Below are 20,492 nucleotides of genomic sequence, written 5' to 3'. Positions count from 1 at the left end.
ACTCACACAGGAGAGAAACCATATCAATGTAATGAATGTGGGAAGGCATTTATTCAGAAGACAACCCTCACTGTACACCAAAGAACTCACACAGGAGAGAAACCCTATATTTGTAATGAATGTGGAAAGTCCTTCTGCCAAAAGACAACCCTCACTCTCCATCAAAGAATTCATACAGGGGAGAAACCCTATAGTTGTAGTGAATGTGGGAAGTCCTTTCGCCAGAAGGCAATCCTCACTGTTCATCAGAGAATACATACAGGAGAGAAATCCAATCAATGTCCTCAGTGTGGGAAAGCCTTTAGTAGGAAATCAAACCTCATTCGCCATCAGAAAACTCACATAGGAGAGAAACTGTATGAATGTAAAGAATGTGGTAAGTTCTTCAGTTGTAAGTCAAACCTCATTGTCCATCAGAAAACTCACAAGGTAGAAACCATTGAAATATAGTAAAGGATGTGACTCTTTTGTTAGTAAAAAACTTTTAAAGTGTTGGTAAACCCAGTATATGATGTTGCTTGCAAGTGTAATAATAGTGAACAGTTTAAGGTACTATATCACATATTTACTTACTGCTTGCTAGCCTATAAAACATAGACACAAAATAATTACTAGACAAATTAAATGACAAAAGTCATTGAAAATACAATCCCCAGTTTTCTATTGTTAGATTCATCAGATATAAAATTTCTCTGTCAAGTTGCTACACATATTTAAAGTTGCTTATTTTTTATTTTAATACCTACCTTGTTGTGAACCAGTAATATACAGTTCGTATGTGAACCACACTGTGAACAAACAACTTTTAAAAAGAAAGGAGGTGTGAATTGTATTTCTCATTGCAAATATGAATAAACATTGTTACCTCCTCAGAGTTAACCAACGTTCTAATTTCTAACATTATAGTTTTTACTTATTGTTAACTTTTATATCAATTGGATTATATATCATGTATTTTTTCATATTTGACTTCGTGTAGTCACCCTGGTCATTCATTATTATGTCTCTAAAATTCATCATTAGTACATGTGGCAGAAATTCATGTATTTTTATTCTGTATAGAATTCCATTATTCATTATATAAATATATCACAACACATCCAATCTGTTGGTGGACTTTTTCTTTGTTTACAGCTTCAGTGATGGGCAACCTTTTGAGCTTGGTGTGTCAAACTTCGCCAAAAAACTGAGCATAACTCGGGTAGTGTGTCACTTTGAGGAAAAAACATTATTTCGCAAATGTTTCATCCTCAGGAGCAGCAAATGTTTCATCTTCGGCATGCGGCCGCCTCAGCGGCCTCGTGTCATCAGAAATGGCTACGCGTGTCAGTGCTGACACACATGTCATAGGTTCGCCATCACTGGCTTAGGGTCATAATAAGTAATGCTTTTGTAAATATATTCGTCTTTAAATGTACTAATATTTATTTCCCTCGTGTATATACATAGGAGTGAAATTTCTGGATCCTGAGGCATTTCTATATTTGGTGGCTTTGGTAGATACTTTCATGATCATCACTTTCACAGTATGAGATAATTTGTTCTGAAGAGAAAAAACTGAATATTATCAGTATGGTAATGGTTCAAATTAGAGAATTCATAGTAGAGGGACACTCTGAATGTTGTGAAAACTGTGAATTTGAATATAATGCATGTACAAAGTCTTTAACCACAGCCTAAATCTTAATATAACACCAGGAAAATGTAATAAATGTGAGATTACCTTTAGCCACAATAATGCCTTATATGAAATCGGAAAGTTATATTAGAAAAAGGGAGGCACCTAGCATCTTCTTTGCTCAACATTAGAGAATTCTAACTGGATAAAAAAAATGATGAATAAAATGAAGGGTGTAGGGCATAACCTTTACCTATGGCCTATATCTTACTGGTCATATAAAAATGATGAATGTGAAAGTTAGCCATAGTTCAAATCTTACACAATACCAGAAAGTTCACATTAGATGAGAACTTTTCAAATGAAATTATTGTAAGAATGACTTTAGCCATATCTTACTCCTTATACAACATTAAACAATTCATACTAAACAGGAAATTTAAAAGGGGACCAGATGAGTATTTTAACTCTAACTCTGGGAAATGGAGTTTCCATCCAAGAAGGCCACCCATACTGAGAGCATAATGCTAGAGTCTTCGTGTAGTCACCCTGGTCATTAGCCCCAGCTAAGTTCCAAATGACCACCCAACTCTTCAGATGACTAGAGCCCACTGGCACCTAACTGGAACCACATGACAGACCCCAATCAATAACTCCTTAGCCAAGGCTTTTTCAAATTCCTGACCTACAAAATGGTTACATCTTTTGAATTAAATTTGATATGTTTAAAAGCATTAGAAATAAATCAAAATGGAACACTAAAAATGTTTGATAACTTACAAGTAGGCAAGGAAAAAGAAAGAAGAAAAACGGAAGCAGCAAAGAACAAATAAAATGACGCTAACATATCAATAATTACTTTATTTTTAAAAAATATTTTATTGATTTTTACAGAGAGGAAGGGAGAGGGATAGAGAGCCAGAAACATCGATGAGAGAGAAACATCGATCAGCCGCCTCCAGCACATCCCCCATTGGGGATGTACCCGCAACCAAGGTACATGCCCTTGACCGGAATCAAACCTGGGACCCCTCAGTCTGCAGGCTGACACTCTATCCACTGAGCCAAACCGGTTTCGGCTCAATAATTACTTTAAATGTAAATGGTCTAAACCAGTGGTCGGCAAACTCATTAGTCAACAGAGCCAAATATCAATAGTACAACGATTGAAATTTCTTTTGAGAGCCAAATTTTTTAAACTTAAACTTCTTCTAATGCCACTTCTTCAAAATAGACTCACCCAGGCCGTGGTATTTTGTGGAAGAGCCACACTCAAGGGGCCAAAGAGCCACATGTGGCTCGCGAGCTGCAGTTTGCCAACCACGGGTCTAAACCACCAGGTGAGAGGCAGAGATTGACACAATCAATAAATAACATGACCCCAATTACATGGTGACTATAAAAATGTCATGTCAAACATAATGATATAGGTATGTTGAAAGCAAAAAATATATAAATAGTAAATGTAAATAGTAAAAGAAAATAGAAATGGCTATAATAATATCAAATCAAACTTCAGAGTAAAGAAAATTAGTACCACCAACAGAACTTCAAAATACAGGAAACAAAACCTGGTTATAAGTTTAAAGGAGAAATATACAAATCAAAATTATATCGGGGGACTCAAATACCTTACTCCCAGCAATTGATGGAACTACTTGACTGACAAGCAGCAAGGATATTGAAGAACTGAATGGGACCATCCACCAAATAGGATTACCAACATTTATGGAGCATGCCACCCAGCAACAGTGGAATACATAACATTTTCAGGCACACATTGAACATTTCTCAAATAGACCATATTCTAGGTCATGAAGCAAATTTTAAATTTCAAACAAACATATAGAGTATGTTCTTGTGCTATATAGTAAAGAACTTAACCAAAGAGAGCTCTGGGTTTTGTATTCATCTCCAGGGAGATGATCTCTACAGAATCTTTGTTACCTGGAGACCACAGCCACCAGAGAGTCTAACAGTGGGATTTATGATGCTTTGAGACATGTGGCATCAGTTCTCCTCTAAAGAAACTAGAGACTAAGCGCAGTGATGGCGAACCTATGACACGCGTGTCAGCACTGACACGCGTAGCCATTTCTGATGACACGCGGCCGCTGAGGCGGCTGCATGCCGAGGATGAAACATTTGCTGCTCCTGAGGATGAAACATTTGCAAAATAATGTTTTTTTTCCTCAAAGTGACACACTACCCGAGTTATGCTCAGTTTTTTGGCGAAGTTTGACACACCAAGCTCAAAAGGTTGCCCATCACTGGCTAGGGTATCAGTTCTACCACCTGGGAGGTTGAGCACTAAAAGTCAGCCGGCAACCAGTAGCCACAATAAAAGTTCTTGACATCAGGTCTCAGGTGAGCTTCCCTATTTGGCAATACTCCATGCATATTGTTATGCATGTTGATAGGAAGAGTTAACAATGTTTATGATTCTGCTGTTAAAGGACAACTGGAAGTTCTGTGTTTAGAACCTTCCTGAGCTCTGCCCTATGTACTTCTTCCCTTGGCTGATTTTAGTGTGTATCTTTTTGCTGTATTAAACTGTGGATATGATAGCTTTCAGTGAGGTCTATGAGTCATTCTAGTGAATTATCAAACCTAATGGTGGTCTTGGAAACCCCTGAAATTGCAATTGGTGTCAGAAATAAGGGAAGACGTTTGTGGACTGTGCCCTCACATGAGACAATAATGGAATCAAACTATCCTATCTAATAATAGACAAATATGCAAATTGACCATACCTCTGACACACCCACAAGCCACGCCCACCATCCAATCAGAGCGAGCATGCAAATTAACCCAAACCAAGATGGCTACAGCCATAGAGAGCAAGGTTTCCTAGGTAACAGAGTAAGCCCAGCTTTCTGCCTGCCCTTGCCAGGCCTAAGCCTCCACTCAAGCTACAAAGTTTCAATTATAGAAGGTAAACAAATTCAAACAAATGGCGGCAGAATGGAGCTTGAGAGAGCAGGCCAGGGTTGCCGCCGGCAACAGGGGAAGCAAAGCTTTCCGCACACCCTGGCCGGGCCCACCCGCTTAAGGCAACAAAGTTTCAATTATAACCCCAACACAAATGGCTGCGGGCCTCGGAGGGAGCCCCAGGCTTGGCTCCACTCCAGGCTACAAAGTTTCAATTGTAGAAGGAAAATAAATTCCAGATACCAGGGCCTCCACTTGGGTTGCCAGGGGGCGTGGCCAGCCTGCAAACCACCACAGGCCCCTCGCTCAGGCCGCCCCACACCCCAAGGGATCCCCCACCCAATCCGGGACACCCTTCAGGGCAAACCAGCTGGCCCCCACCCCTGTACCAGGCCTCTATCCTATCTAATAAAAGAGTACTATGCAGATTGACCATCACTGCAACACACAATATAGCTGCCCCCATGTGGTCAAAGATCCTGCCCCCACGTGGACACAAGAGGGCCAGCAGGAGAGGGCAGTTGGGAGGCACCCGGCCTGCAAGGGAGGGCAGTTGAGAAGGACCAGGCCTGCAAGGGAGGGCAGTTGGAGGTGATCAACCCTGCAGGAGAGGGCAGTTAGGGGTGACCAGGCCGGCAGAGGAGGGAAGTTGGGGGCAAACAGGCTGGCAGCAGAGTGGTTAGGGGGTGATCAGGCTGGCAGGCAGAAGCGGTTAGGGGCAATCAGGAAGGCAGGCAGGCAAGCAGTTGGGAGCCAGCAGTCCTGGATTGTGAGAGGGATGTCCGACTGCCCGTTTAGGCCCGACCCCAGAGATCGGGCCTAAACGGGCAGTCAGACATCCCTTGAGGGGTCCCAGATTGGAGAGGGTACAGACTGGGCTGAGGGACAACCCCCCTCCGTGCACGAATTTTGTGCACCGGGCCTCTAGTAAAAAAATAAAAAACTTGCAGCAAACAAAAGTCCTGAACCGGATGGATTTACAGGTGAATTTTACCAAACATCCAAAGAAGAATTAACATCTATCCTCTTTAAAATATTCCAAAAAATTCAAGAGGAAGGAACACTCCCAGGCTCTTTTTACAAAGCCACCATTATCCTAATCCCAAAACTAGATAAAGACAATACAAAGAAAGAGAATTACAGGCCAATATCCCTCATGAACATAGACGCCAAAATACTCAACAAAATTCTAGCAAATTGAATCCAGCATTACATTAGAAAGATCATACACCATGACCAAGTGGGATTTATTCCGGGGATGCAAGGATGGTACAACAGCCACAAATCAATAAACATGATACATCACATAAACAAATTGAGAGATTAAAACCATATAATTATATCCATTGATGCAGAAAAAGCATTTATAGCATAACCCATGGACACAGACAACCATGTGGTGAAGGCCAGGGGCCTGGAGGAAGGTGGTCAGGGGCTGGGTGGAGCTGGGCAAAAGGGGGAGGGAAATGGGGGACATCTATAATAGTGTCATCAACAACAAAAAATGTTAATATGCACATTTCAGGTAAGAAGCAGCACCTAATCTTCTCAGACACTATTTTTGGATGTGTACTAGTGCCTCGGGCCAGCCCTGGGTGGCTGAGGGCTGAGGGGACTGGGGGACTCCGGAGGAAGGTGTGTGGAGCAGCCAGACCTGCCTGGGGGTGGGCCCAGCCGTGCCAAGTGCCTGCAGCCCCAGCAGGGCTGAGGGGACTGCTCACTGCCATCTTGTGGCTGTGGGTGCCGCCATCTTTGTGTGGGTGTGATGGTCAATTAACATATTCCCTCTTTATTAGATAGGATATGTGCTTTGGTGGAGTATGCCCTGAAGGCACAAGTAATCCTCCTATTGGGCAGAACTTTGAGAAGTGCACCTGGTTATGTTGTTTGGGATGAGAAATGGCCAGATGTGTGACTGTTTATCCATTCATGGACTGTGGACAATGGTTTGGCTGGATGGTTGGGGACTTGGAAGGAACATGATTAGCAAATAGGTAAGAAGGAAGTCTGGGAAAGAGGTGTGGGCCTTTCTGAATGGGTAAAAGTGAAGATATTTGTGTCCCATGTGAATGCTCACCAAAGGATATCCTTAGCAGTGTTGGATTTTAATAAATTGGATAGCATGACCTATTCTGTGGATAACCATCAGGATTTTTCCTCAGTCACCCCAGTCATCAACCAATGGGCTCGTGAACAAAGCGACCATGGTGGCAGTGATGGAGATTATGCTTGGGCTTCCAGTCACCAAGGCCAACTTGGCTACCACCACGGCTGAATGCTCAATCTGTCAACAGCAGAGACCAATCATGAGTCCCTGATATTGACACCACTCCCTGGTGGCAGGCTGATTAAACTGGACTGCTTTCATCATGGAAGGGACATTTTATTCTTATTGGAATAGACCTTTACTGCATATAATGCCTCTGCCAAAACTACTATCTGTGGACTTAACAGAATGCCTAATCTACTATCATGGTGTTCCACACCAGCATTAATGCTATCAAGGAACTCATGCCACAGCAAAGGAAGAGCAGCAGTGGGCCTATCCTCATGCAATTCACTGGTCTTACTTACCATGTTGCCCACCATCCTGAGGCAGCTGGTTTGACAGACAGTGGAATGACCTTTTGAAGGCTCATTTACAATGCCAGACAGGTGGCAGTATCTTGCAGGGCTGGGGCAGGCATCTCCAAAAGGCTGTAGATGCTGTGGATCAGCGTCCTATACCTGGTGCTTTTTCTCAAATAGCCAGGACTCACGAGGCCAGAGATCAAGGTGTAGAAATGGGAGTGATATCACTGACTATTTCCCCTAGTGGTCCTACAGCAAATCTTTGCTTCCTATCCTCACAACCTGTGCTCTGCGGTCCAGAAGTCTCAGTTCCAAAGAGGAGTGCTTCCATCAGGAGACATGATTCCACTGAACTGGAAGTTAAGACTGCTCCCCAGCCACTTTGGGCTCCTCATCTTTCTGAATCAGCAGGCCAAGAATAGAGTTACTGTGCTGGCTGGGGTGATGCACCTTGACGACCAAGGGAAAGTTGGACTGCTACTTCACAAGGGAGGTAAGAAGATCCTTTCAGGCATCTATTAGCATAGCATGCCCTATGATTAAAGTGAGTAGAAAACTGCAACACTATTCAGGCAGCATTACCAACGGGCAAGACTCTTCAAGAATGTTTGGGTCACCCCACCAAGTAAAGAACCACAACACACTGAGGTGCTTGCTGAGGGCAAAAGGAATACAGAATAGATAGTGGAAGAAGGTAGTTACAAATATCCATTATAATCATGTGACCAGTTTCAGAAATAAGAACTGTATTTGAGTGTTTCTTTATTTTGTTGGGGGAGGGAGTGTAGCAAATATCTTTTCTTCCCTTTTTTATCCCTTTATCATGTATCCTGAGATGTACTGACTTTATGTCATAGTATTAAAGTATTATTAACTTTATATCACAATATTTAAATTGTGTGATATAAGGAAAAGTAAACATCACACAGCACTTTGCACCCTCTTCTGGGGAAAGTGTTAGTGTGCTTTTTGGTTGTATGCAAGATAGTTGTATACGTTAGGTGGAAGTATGACCTTGTTATTGTTTTTATTCAGAGATTAAGCTTGGTTTAAGGAGATGTGTATAGATACCAACTTGACAAGGGGTGGACTTACGATGGCTAATTTTATGAGTCAACTTGGCTGGACCACAATGCCCAGATATTTGGTTAAATTTCATTGTGGACAAAACATGAAGATGGGCTTTTTATTTTTATGAGATTGACATTTAAATCAGTGGACTCTGAGTAGAGTCAATCACCCACCTCAGTCTGGGTAGGCCTCATCCAATTAGTTGAAGGCCTTAATACAGTGATGGCGAACCTATGACACACGTGTCAGCACTGACACGTGTAGCCATTTCTGATGACACGCGGCCGCATGCCGAGGATGAAACATTTGCTGCTCCTGAGGATGAAACATTTGCAACTAGAGTCTTGGAGTTAGTTTTTTCCTCAAAGTGACACACTACTCGAGTTATGCTCAGTTTTTTGGAGAAGGTTGACACACCAAGCTCAAAAGGTTGCCCATCACTGCCTTAATAGAACAAAGATTGACCTCTCCCAGAGCAAGAAGGAACCCCACCAGCAGACAGCTTTTGGACTCAAACTGAAACTGTTCTGTGAGTGTTTAATCTGCTGGCCTGCCCTGCAAATTTTGGACTTTACAAGACCCCACAAACTCATGAGCCAATTCCTTAAAATCTCTCTCTCTCTCTCTCTCTCTCTCTCTCTCTCTCTCTCACACACACACACACACACACACACACACACACACACACACACACCCTGTTTGGTCTGTTTTTCTGGAGAACCTTGACTAATACACTATTCTAAATATTTTATATGTATTGTCTCATTAGTCCTCATGATAACCCTGTGAGGGAGGTGTCATTACCCAGTAAACTGATTAGGCAAGTGAGGCACAGAGAGCTGAAATAACGAGTGAAGTGTCACAGAGTACCTGAGATGGAATCAGAATCTGAATTCCAAGACCCTCATTCTTTAACTAGATTCTATTTTTTAAAAAATATATTTTATTGATTTTCCACAGAGAGGAAGGGCGAGGGATAGAGAACTAGAAACATCGATGAGAGAGAAACATCGACCAGCTGCCTCCTGCACACCCCCCACCGGGGATGTGCCCGCAACCAATGTACATGCCCTTGACCGGAATCGAACCTGGGACCTTTCAGTCCGCAGACCGACGCTCTATCCACTGAGCCAAACCGGTTTCGGCACTAGATTCTATTTTTTAACACTCCAACTCTATGCCTTCTGCTCTGTATCCTGTCTGTCTCACTAAGCCACTCCTGATGAGTATCTCTTTGATAATTAATTTGGAACCAAAACCATAATTATAAGGTAGTTTGTCATATTTTATTTAATACATTATTATAGAACATTTTTACGCTTATTATCTGGAATTCTTCAATGTACATCCTTGTAATAATTTTTTGCTCATTTTTATTTCTTCCTAAGACAAAGTGTCCTAGAAGTGGGATTTCTGTATAAGACATTGCGCATTCCTGCAATATACAAGAATTTATGCATGTGTACTTGGAAGAAACAGATTAATAAGTATAATTGCTACCTTTCTGTAGTTATTCTTATTCAACAGGAGAAATAAAAATAGGTCAAATCCAGAGCATGACAAAGACTTCCAGAGAAGTACAGATGATAAACTGTGGGAGTTGATAAAGAATTCTAACTATAGCAAATGTCCCAATTTTTGTGAATTCACAAGAACTCTGGGTATGAATGAATTTTCTCTAGACAACTTTATGCTCTATAGTTTTGATTCTGTTGATATTAGGCCCAAAGGGAAACTAATGGGGCAAGGTGATTTTCTCACTGGTTGCAGGGTATTATGGCTAATGTTTCAGAAATGAAATAAATACTTCTGTCAAGAAGATATAAAACAAAGCAGCAAAACCAAGGTTTGAATCTCTTAGCTCTTCTTCTGTAGACATAACACTTACAGACATGCTTGGAAACCAATAGTTTGTTAGAAGACATTATAAAAGAAATCACTTATAGCCAACTGTATTTGGAACATGCTGAGCTGTTAAATTACAGTAAGTTTTTTACCTATTTTTTTAAAGAACTTCTATTTAATAAAATACCTTAAAAAATATATTCTACTAGAGCCCGGTGCACAAAATCCGTGCACCAGAGGCGGGGTGTGTCCCTCAGCCCAGCCTGCACCCTCTCCAATCTGGGACCCCTTGAGGGATGTCCGACTGCTGGCTCCCCACCGCTCACTTGCCTGCCTGCCTGATTGCCCCTAACTGCTTTTGCCTGCCAGCCTGATCACCCCCTAACCACTCCCCTGCCAGCCTGATTGACACCTAATTGCTCCACTGCTGGCCCAATTGCCCTTAACTGCCCTCCCCTGCCAGCCTGATCACCCCTAACTGCCCTCCCCTGCCAGCCTGGTCACCCCTAACTGCCCTCCCCTGCAGGCCTGGTCGCCCCCAACTGCCCTCCCCTGCTAGCCCAGTAACCCCTAACTGCCCTCCCCTTCTGGCCTGATCGCCCCTAACTGCCCTCCCCTGCCAACCATATTGTGGCAGCCATCTTGTGTGTTGGAGTGATGGTCAACTTGCATATTGTTCTTTTATTAGATAGGATATTCCATTCATGGTTCATATAAAGATAACAGAAACTATACATTAAATTTAAATTTATGGAAATATACTTAAACAAAAAATCAGTATCACAGCCTAGAAATCACCAATGTTAATATTTAAATGTATAGCCCTAACTGGTTTGGCTCAATGGATAGAGCGTCGGCCTGCAGACTGAAGGGTCCCAGGTTCGATTCTGGTCAAGGGCATGTACCCTGGTTGCAGGCACATCCCCAGTAGGAGGTGTGCAGGAGGCAGCTGATCGATGTTTCTAACTCTCTCTCCCTCTCTCTTCCTCTCTGTAAAAAATCAATAAAATATATTTTTTAAAGGGTTTTTTTTTTAAATGTTTTATTGATTTTTTTACAGAGAGGAAGGGAGAGGGACAGAAAGCTAGAAACATCGATGAGAGAGAAACATTGATCAGCTGCCTCCTGCACACCCCCCACTGGGGACGTGCCCGCAACCAAGGTACATGCCCTTGACCGGAATCGAACCTGGGACCCTTCAGTCCGCAGGCCGACGCTCTATCCACTGAGCCAAACCGGTTTCGGCAATAAAATATATATATATATTTTAAAATATATATTTTATTGATTTTTTACAGAGAGGAAGGGAGAGGGATAGAGAGTTAGAAACATCGATGAGAGAGAAACATCGATCAGCTGCCTCCTGCACACTCCCCACTGGGGATGTGCCTGCAACCAAGGTACATGCCCTTGACCAGAATCGAACCCAAGACCCTTCAGTCCGCAGGCCAACGCTCTATCCACTGAGCTAAACCGGTTAGGGCTAAAATATATTTTTTAAAAATATATTTAAATGTATAAATCCAGATATTTTTTCTTTTTATTGCTGATGTCTGCCATTCTACCTGTAATGACATATGTAAATTTTGATTAATGGGATAGTTGTATGTATATACTAGAGGTCCAGTGCATTAAATTTGTGCACAGGAGGGGGGTGCTCCTCAGCCCAGCCTGCACCCTCTCTAATACGGGATCCCTCGGGGGATGTCATCCCTCTCGCAATCCGGGACCACTGGCTCCTAACTGCTCACCTTCCTGCCAACCTGATCCCCCTAACTGCCCTCCCCTGCCAGCCTGATCCACCTAATTGCTCCCCACCACCTACCTGATCCCCCTAACTGCTCTCCCCTGCCTGTCTGATCCCCCTAACTGCTCTCCCCCGCCAGCCAATCCAGGACCCCTCGGGGGATGTCCAACTTGCAATCTGGGACTGCTGACTCCTAACTGCTCACATGCCTGCCTGCCTGATTGCCCCTAACCCCTCTGCCTGCTTGCCTGATTGCCCCTAACTGTCCTGCCATGCTGGCCTGATCGCCCCTAACTGCCCTCCCCCGCCAGCCAATTCAGGACTCCTAGGGGATGTCCGACTTGCAATCTGGGACCACTGGCTCCTAACTGCTCACATGCCTGCCTGCCTGATTGCCCCTAACTGTCTTCCCCTGCCGGCTTGATCCACCTAACTGCTCTCCCCTGCCAGCCTGATCCCCCTAACTGCTCTCCCTGCCAGCCTGATCACCCCTAACTGCCTCTGCCTTGGCCCTACCACCATGGCTTTGTCCAGAAGGACATCTGGCCTAATAAGCATATTACCCTTTTGAGCAGGTTGGTCTGCCCTGAAGGGGGTCCCGGATCAGTATGGGGGTCCTCTTGAGTCGATGGGGCCAGTCTGGGAGAGGGGCTGGGGCGGTTTTCAGTCTGGCCACCCCCCCATCGGGGTGGGGGGGTCTCTTTTGGGGGTGGGGCCAGCCTGGATGAGGGGCTGATGGCCGTTTGCAGGCTGGCAACACCCCCATCAGGGTGGGGGGGGTCCCCACTGGGGGGCGTGGCCAGCCTGGGCAAGGGCTGAGGGCCATTTGCAGGCTGGCCATACCCCCATCGGACTGAGGGTCCCCGCTGGGGGGCGTGGCTGGCTTGGGTGAGGGGCTGAGAGCTGTTTGGGGGTGGTTTGCAGGCCAGCCAAGCCCCCGGCTTTGTCCAGAAGGATGTCCAGAAGGTCTCTGGAAGGTCTCCCAGTCTAATTAGTATATTACTCTTTTATTAGTATATGTGTAGCAACCTGCTTTAGTCATTGTTAGTATATTTTGAATTTTTCTATATTTTTTGGTTATTCTACAGACTAATTTTTAATGACAACTTAATATCACATTGTGAGGAGGTTCTGGAATTTATTAGAGTGTACAGACAATCCCAGACTTACAATGGGTTCAACTTTGATGTCTGGACTTTACGATGGTGCAAAAGTCATACACATACAACCAGTCTATTTTTCACTTTCAATACAATCCTATATAATAAAGAGCTAATATACTAATTAGACCAAACAGCCGAACAACCTTCTGGATGTCCTTCCAAACAACCTTCTGAATGAAGCTAGAGCTGCGAGGGCTGGCCAGGGCTGCAAGGGCCAGCTGGGGCTGCAAGGGCCAAGCCCCTTGCATGAATTTTGTGCATCGGGCCTCTAGTATTCAATAAATTACATGAGATATTCAACACTTTTTTACAAAATAGGTTCTGTGTTAGATTATTTTGCCCAACTGTAGGCTAATATACTTGTTCTGAGCATGTTTAAGGTAGGTTAGCTTAAGCTATGATGTTCAGTAGGCTGGGAGAGTATTCAAGTTGCATTTTCAACTGACAATGGGCTGATTGGGACACAATAACTCAAGGAGCAACTATATTTTTGCCTGACTCAGAAATGCTTAACCATATCAGAGAAATGTTTTTCTATATGATGTCTAGTTCCCACATCTGGCCCACCCTCCCCTTTTCCCCAGGGTCATATGAGACTAAGCTTTGTAGAGTTGAAATGTTTTTATCATTTACAGGACTGTCACTTCCAAGGATGTCCATCAAGTTCTCCCAGTTAGAGAGTGAGTGCTGGAACCCTGCTCAGAGGGATGTAACTACAAAGATGTGATATTGGATCCTGGTTTGGCCAATTAATAATATTTTACCTCATTATTGATAATCTTCCTGCTGAAAGTATTTTCCTTTATTATGAATCTCTCAAGAGACTTTGAAGAACTAATTGGACATTTGTATAACTGGAAACAAAGAACTGCATTTTGTTATTACTGTGAACCCTGAGGTGGGTAAAAAGGACCTACTAAGAAGGGATGGTGGCTAACTGGGCTCTATATATATGCTTTTTATTGATTTTTTAGAAAGGGAGGAAGGGGGGAGAGAAACATCAATGTGAGTGAGAAATATCAATGGTTGCCTCCTATACGCACCCCAACTAGACTGAACCCACAACCTAGGTATGTGCCCTGACTGGGAATCGAAACCACAACCTTTTTGGTGTACAGGATGATGCTCCAACCAACTGAACCAAACCACAACCTTTTTGGTATACAGGATGACACTCCAACCAACTGAGCCACCTGGCTAGACCTTGGCTCAAATTTTTAAAAACAGAGCCTAGCAGCCATTTCTGCACAGGGCCTCTCATGCAAACCACTTCATAGAGAAACCTCTGCACTAAACTGCCTACACCTGCTGTTGGACTGTCTGCTTGCAGTGTTTCTGCCATCTGAGCTAGCCTTTAGAAAGGAGTTCCTGGAGTCCTATTTCAACCAATAGGACTGAGGGTTTCCACATCCAATCAAGTTGCGCTGCTCCTACCAATTAGAGCAGTTCTATTCTGACCAATCAGGACAGTGCCTTTGGACCAATCAAACTGTGAAATTTGTAGTCCTCATTTGCATGAGGACAGACCAATCAGGGACTTCTGCCCAGCCAGCTCCCCTCTCAATGAATGAAGACTGAATTCCCCTGGCTGAGCTGAGTCACCAAAGATGTCTCACCAGAACAAAGTGGAGCAGAGTGAAGCAGACCATCATGAATGGAGCAGACCAGCATAGCACAAAGCAGATTGTCATGGAGCAGAGCTGAGCAGACCATGGAGGAGCAGAGCTAAGCTGTCTAGCCGGAGAGGGACCTGGCCCCAGAGCTGTTCTACAGCTGTGCTGTTTGCACAGCCATACTGTATCACAATTAAGCTGTTTTGCACTGAATAAAGTTTCCTTCTTTGTCACACCCCTTGTTGACTTTGAATTGGTGCCAATGACTATCTTTTGACATTACCGAGGCTTCTTTTGCTTGACACCTAAGGTGACCTGGTCTTCCTCTGGCCCTTTTATTCCTCTTCCCCGATAGACATCATCACAGCAGAGCCCAGTCCCACTTTTTTTGCTGACACTTTTGGGTGAGGGACACAATCCAAAGTCCTTTTGCCAAGAACCGTTCATGCTAAAAATAGAAAGAGACCGAGTTCAATAAAGCAGAGCAAAAACTTTTTTTTTTTTTTTGGTTAAGAAATAGAGCAGAATGAGCTCATGTTGGAAAGGTACCTTCTCTATGGTAAGGGTGGGGGTGGGTAGTTAAAGAAACTGGTTGGGTAGGCAGTACCAGGAGAGCTGGGCTATGTGTAGTGCTTAGTACCTTATGCAGGGTACTAATTGTGCCTAGCAATGTCCATTTCTTCCCCCTGGGTGTGATTTTTAATATGCATATGAGGACAAGTTCACTGGAGGTCAGTGGAGGTTGTGGGGGTAGCAGGTTCTGAACACCATCTTCATTGATCTGGATCCAGCTGGCTCTGGGGCTGAGCTGTTGGTGAGTGCTATGGTTAACTGTCAGCAGTTCACCTGTAAGCAAGCACAGCTTACGATATAGTTTCAATATTCGGGAAGAGCAGGGTTTTCTAAACGTTAGCCCGGTGACAATGTCTTCTATATACAGGAGTTTATATCTCTAAGTCATGTGTGACTTCCTCATTGCAGGAAAGGAGACAGCTCTGAATAGTGGCAAGAGCAATGACTAAACAAGCTCCAAGAAGCGGAAAGCCATTGCAATTCAGCTGGTGTGGAGAGTCAAAAGTTTAAGATGTCTGAGCAGCTTTCTTCTCAGAGGCTAGAGGAGAGAACGGAGATCCCTTGAGCCTGAATTCCCAAAGACTGGTCTCCATTCTGAACAGAATCATCTGAAAATGGAATCAGCGGTGTCAAGGGGCTCTAAATTGGACTCAGGACATCATTAGGAAAGTCAGGTTCAGGCACAACCACACCCAGATGAGGTTTGGACTTTTGTGCTTGCCATAGAAGCTCATCCTGGAACTCGCCTATCATGCAGAGGCTTACCTCAGAGTCTCACACAGGGACCTGATCAATCCTTTTTGAACTAGTCATCATATCCAGCTAAATAGCCAATAGGAAAAATTGGTTTTTGCCTTTATAAACTCAGGCTTTCTCTTTTTCAGGTCTTCCCCTGAAACTGGGTAGTTTAAAACAATAGATATTTATTCTCTCTTACAGTTCTGGGGCCAGCAGTCCAAAATCAAGGTGTCAGCAGGGCCTCATTCCCTTGAGAGACTCTAGGGGAGAATCTCTTCCAGCTCCTTGTATTCCTTGACCTGTGGCCCCATAATTCCAATATTTTTAAATCATGTTTTAGCATAGAAGTTAACCTTTTTTTAAAAAAAAAAAATTGAGGCTTAGAGAGAGGAAGAGAGACAAAGACATCAACTTGTTGTTCCATCCTCTCATGCATACATTGATTATTGTATGTGCCCTGATCAAGGATTGAAACCACAACCTTAGTGAAACAGGACAATGCTCTAACCCAGTGGTCAGCAAACTGTGGCTCGCGAGCCACATGCGGCTCGCGAGCCGCCGTTTGCCGCTCTGTTGACTAATGAGTTTGCCGACCACTGACCTAGACTCTCGATTCCAATAATTACAGGCTGTTGTTCCTTGTGATTAAGCCCCTATCCCAGTGGTCGGCAAACTCATGGCTCGCGAGCCACAGTTTGCCAACCACTGCTCTAACCAACTGAACTACCTGGCCAGGGCCCATGACTCCAATTTCAGCCTCCATGATCACTTGCCTCCTTTTGTCAAATCTCTCTGCCTCACTCTTACAAGGACACCTATCATTGGATTTAGGTCCACCCAGTCAATCCAGGTTGAATTCCTCACCTCAGGATCCTTAAGTACATCTATAAAGACCATTTTCCCAAATAAAGTACCATTCACAAGTTCCAGCGATTAGGATGTGGACATATCTTTTTGAAGTTGCCGTTCTGCCCATTACACCGTCTTACCAACAGAATGTTTTAGTTTTTAATTAATTTTAATGTTCAACTTTTTAATTATTGACATTAAAAAGTATAAACAGTTTCAGGATCATATTAATATACATTTCTCTTTTCATACATTTTAAGGGCCACTTTTACATATTTTTTTGTGAATTGTCTTTTATCCATTTTTTTCTGTCAAGATTTTTGTTTTTTGGTCTTTCCATCAATTTTAAGAGGATTTTTTATTTTAATTGAGGTATAATTGACATGACATTGTATTAGTTTCAGATGTACAACATAATGATTCAATATTTGTATATATGGTAAAATGAAGAGGTTCTTTCGATATTAGAAATTCTATGGACTGAATTATGTCCCCCACTTTCCAAGTTCATATGTTGAGGCTCTAATCCCCAGTACCTTAGAATGACTATATCTGGAGATAGGGCCTTTTAAGGGGTAATGAAGTTAAACTGAGGCTGTTAGGGTGGGCCTTTTCCAATCTAAGTACTGTCTTTCTAAGAGGAGATTAGGACATACAGGGAGAGATACACCAGGGATTCCTTTTAATAATAAAAAGCCATATGAGCACACAGAAAGCAGCTATTTGCAAGCAAAGGAGATGAGACCTCAGGAGAAACCAAACTTGTCAATGCCTTCATCTTGGACTTCCAGCCTCTGAGAATTGAGAAAATTAATTTCTGTTGTTTAAACCTCCTAGTCTATGGTATTTTTGTTATAGCAGCCCTAGGAAACTAATACAGAAATATTAGCCCTTTATCTATGATACATTTAACAAATATTTTCTCCCAGTATGTAACTTATCTTTTGACTTTACTTTTCCAATGTAGTCAAACTTTTGAATATTTCAGATTTTTCAGTATTTTCTTTTATGATGTCCATTTTCTGGGTCATAGTTAGAGAGTTCTTTCTAACACTGAAGTTAAAACAGGAATTCACCCATGATTTCCTATATGGTTTCATTTTTTTATGTTTATATCCCTGATCTATTTGAAGTTTATTCTTGTAGTGTGATGTGAGTTCTGGATATAATTTTATATTTTTCCAAATGCCAAACCACTTTTTCCATCTATATGCTTATATTTTAACTTTTTATTTTGAGATCATTGTAAATCTATATGCCGTTGGAAGAAATAATATAGAGCCCTGGCCAGCTTGCTCAGTGGATAGAGCATCGGCTCGTAGACCAAAGGGTTGCAGGTTCGATTCCCGGTCAAGGGTACGTACTTTGTTTGCAGGTTTGACCCCTGGCATGCAGGAGGCAACCAGTCAATGTTTCTCTCTTTCTTGCGCGCATGTTCTCGCTCTCCCCTTCCTTCCTCCCTTCCCTTCTATTCACACTAAAAATCAATGGAAAAATTATCCTTGGGTGAGGATTTTTTTAAATGAATAAGAAAGGGATAATATAGAGATTCCCACATCACCTTCATCCACTCTCCTTCACTGGTAATTTCTTGTAAAACTATAGTACAATGTCATAACCCAAGACATTGATATTGATACAATCTACAGACTTTATTCACATTTTCCCAGTTTTACATGCACCCATTTCTGTATGTCTGTGTATATGTAGTTTTATGCAGTTTTATCACATGTGTAGAATCACATGACCACCTCCATCACTTCAGAACATGATTCACAGGGATCCCTTGTGCTACCCTTTTATAGTCACACCATCTCCTCTTCATTCCCGTTCTCCATCTCTGTATTTTTGTCATATTAAGAACATTATATAAATGGAATCATGCAGTTTGCAATTTTATGAGATTTGCTTTCTTACTCAGCATAATTCACTTGATATCCATTTAAGTTGTGGTTCAATGGCTCACCCCTTTTTACTGATGAGTGTTTTTCCATGGTATAAATATGCCCTACTTCATTTAACCAGTTACCTATTAAAGGATATTTGGGTTGTTTCCAGTTTTTTGGTTATTATAAATAAAGCTGCTATGAACACTCATCTAAAGGCATTTGTGTAAACACAAGTTTTCACTTCTCTGGGATAAACTGCCAAGACTGCACTTGCTGGGTTACATGTGAAATGTCACTTATTTCCGTTTTGTTCATTCCAGCTCTGTGGCTAAAAGAATTATTCCATTGTCCATAGGAACTGATGTTTGCAGCATCATTGGTCATGAGGGGAATGCAAAATAAGTGTAAGTGTACCACTATGCACCCATTAGAATGGTTAAAATTCAAAAGACTGATAATAATAATGCCGATTATGTGGAACAACTGGAATTCTCATACATTGGAATTCCTGGTGTATCTCTCCCTGTATGTCCCACATTGTAGGTGGGAGTGTAAAATGGAACAATCACCTTCAAATATTAAAGCTAAATATATGTGTACTCTCCACCCACAAATTCTGATTTCATATGTACACCAAAAGACTGGTACAAGAATGCTCATAGCAGCTTTCCTCACAATGGCCAAAAACTGAAAACACCCAAATATCCCATCAACAGGAGAACGGATATAGTATATTCAGACAAAGATATACTATATAACAATGTCAAACTACAAACTTCTGCTAAGTACAACAATATGGATGACTCAGGTGGGACTTAGGACTGATGTGGATATGCAGAAATTCAGACCATTCCCTTGATCGCAGGCAGGAAAGGAAGTTGAAAAAGTAATATGAAGGATTGTGATGGTGACATCCTATATACCATATTTTCCGGTGTATAAGACGACTTTTTAACCCAGGAAAATCTTCTCTACACCCAGTCGTCTTCTATGCCAGAAAATACGGTAATAAAAGGGTAATATGAAAATCGACCCTAATGGCACAACAACCAGAATGACCGCTCGACCAGTCACTATGAGGCACACTGACTACCTCTTGGTTCCTTTCCCTGGCTGGCAGGCTCTCATCGCCTGATGGTGAACGGGGAGCCAGGGGTGGGTGGCAGGGGACGTGGGCGGTGCCAGGCCAAGGCCCCTGCTGTGAGGCACCCTCTGTGTGTGGGACCAGTGAGCGGGTGGGAACGGCCGACCTCTTGGTTCCTCCCCTCAGCCGGCAGGCTCCGATTGCCCAATAGCGAATGGGGAACTAGAGGTGGGTGGCGGTGGGTGGCGGAGCTGGCTGCCAGCAGCCAGGGAAGATGGTCCTGATCACAGGCCAGGCCTAGGGACCATACCCACGCACAAATTTCGTGCACCATGCCTCTAGTTTAGAAATAACACAGCAGAGATGCTCATTTCCACCTCTATGAATTTTAAACCAATCCTTCAGAAAGTTACCTAAGCACTCTAAAGAGTTGCATTCCCCAATGAGTCACAGTAAAGAAAGTAAGATGGCTCCAGAATGCAGATTTTGAATTGGAAAAGGGAAAAATTATTGTAATCAGGGAGACCCAATTGATCAGTTAAATAAATGTGCATAGGTCCTATATCACACGTCATTGAACAAATTCCTTTGAGTGGGGTAAGTCATCTAATACTCCACTCAGCAGAAGTCAATGCCACACTCTGAAGTCTACAGACCCCTATAATGACAGGAACCCATCACTCTCACTCACACACACACACACACACACACACACACACACACACACATCCCGTAAGGTCTTGGAAGGAAATGTAAAGTTTGGTGAAGGCATTGGAGCTGGACAGCAAAGAGAAAGAGTT

The sequence above is a fragment of the Cnephaeus nilssonii genome, assembly GCF_951640355.1.
Source record: "Cnephaeus nilssonii genome assembly, chromosome: 20".
Lineage (NCBI taxonomy): Eukaryota > Metazoa > Chordata > Mammalia > Chiroptera > Vespertilionidae > Cnephaeus > Cnephaeus nilssonii.
Note: the sequence above shows the minus strand (reverse complement) of the source record.